We start from the raw sequence: 1650 nt of genomic DNA on the forward strand, positions 1-1650 counted from the left end.
AGTTTAATCCATTTACATTTAAAATCATTACTGATAAAAAACTTACTTTTGCCATCTTACTACTTGTTTTAAAGGTATGTCTTATAACTTTTTTGTTCCTCAATTTGTCCATTACGATCTTCTTTTGTGTTTAATTGATTTTTAATGAGGTAATATAAATTTATATATACATAATGTAAATATAATATGAAATTGCATTTTATAAAAAAAAAACATTCCACAACAAATTAAAGATTTAAGACCTAATTCTTCAGATTTATGTAAGGACGTCTGAGGATCCCAATACCTTGTAACTGCTACCCCATCAGTTAGGAAGTCACACAATGTCCTTGAGAAGCTATTAAACAACTGGCTTTTTATAGGGAAAATCAACCATGACTGAGTCTGTGTGTGTCACATTGCTGCTCCTCTGTGCACTGTCCAAACATGTGCTTGTCTTTTGAAGGCTTTGCAAATTAGCCCTCAAAAGAAAAGCACAAGCTGGGGGTGGCTCCATAGTGTAATGGTTAGCACGTCTGCTTTACACACAGAAGGTCCTGGGTTCGCACCCCAGGTGGAGCCACGGAACACACCCCAGCGTGCCACCCCGGGTGCGCGCCACAAGCATGCGTGGGGTTGGGGAGACGCCCCGCCTTCAGAGATCCAGTCCTTAAAGGGAGACGGCAACATCCATAGGTCAGGGGTGGAAGTAGGGCGGGCAGGTGGGCTGGTGGGGGAAGCACATGGTTACTTTTTTTTTTAGTGTGCCACTTGATTCCTCTCTTCTTTCCTTTTTTGTATATTTTTAGTTATTTTCTTACCGGTTACCTGGGGACTATAGTTAAAATCTTCAACCTGTAACAATCTAGGTTGAATTAATACCTACTTAGCTCCAATAATATACAAAACTCTGCTCATACACAGCTTCATTCTTCCCCCTTTACATTGTGTTGTTACGAATTACATCTGTATTCCCATTAACATAGCTTTATAATTATTGTTTTAAGCCTTGTCTTTTAAATCACATAGGAAAAAAAAAGAGGAGTTATAAACCAAAAATGCAATAATACGGGCTTTTATACTTATGTAGTTATCTTTACCAGTGTTCTTTATTTCTTAATATGGCTTTGAGTTGCTATCTAGTGTCCTTTAATTTCTCCTAAAAAAGAGAAGCATTTCTTGTAGGGCAGGTCTACTAGCCACAAACTCTCTTAACTTTTGTTTATCTGGGAATATCTTAATTTCTCCTTCGTTTTTGAAGGATAGTTTTACTAGATACAGAATTCTTGGTTGACAGTTTTATCCTTTCATTGTTTTAAGCACTCGTCACTATTTTCTGGCATCCATGATATCTGATGATAAATCAGCTGTTAATCTTAGTGGAGATCCCTCATACGTGCTGAGCCACTTCTCTCTTGCTGCTTTCAAGATTCTTTTTGTCTTTATCTTTCAAGAATTTTGTTATAATATGTCTTGATGTGGATGTCTTTGAGTTATCCTGCTTGGAGTTTGTTGAGATTCTTGGATATATAGATTCATGACTGTTATTAAATTTGAGAAGTTTTTGGCCATTACTTTTTTAAAATAGTTTTCTTTCTCTCTTCTTCCTCTGGGACTCCCATTATATGTATGTCTGTACACTTGACTGTATCCTAAAAGAGTCTCAGGCTT

At 36.8% G+C, this 1650-nt stretch overlaps 1 protein-coding gene across 4 annotated transcripts in view; it reads right to left on the reverse strand.

Annotated features, from left to right (window-relative positions):
* The window catches only part of CCL25 (C-C motif chemokine ligand 25), a 28304-nt gene that overhangs the window by 12856 nt on the left and 13798 nt on the right, over positions 1–1650 (reverse strand). The gene's annotated exons all lie outside the window — the stretch shown is intronic.

Source organism: Pteropus medius, unplaced genomic scaffold, assembly GCF_902729225.1.
Source record: "Pteropus medius unplaced genomic scaffold, Ma_sr-lr_union100, whole genome shotgun sequence".
Lineage (NCBI taxonomy): Eukaryota > Metazoa > Chordata > Mammalia > Chiroptera > Pteropodidae > Pteropus > Pteropus medius.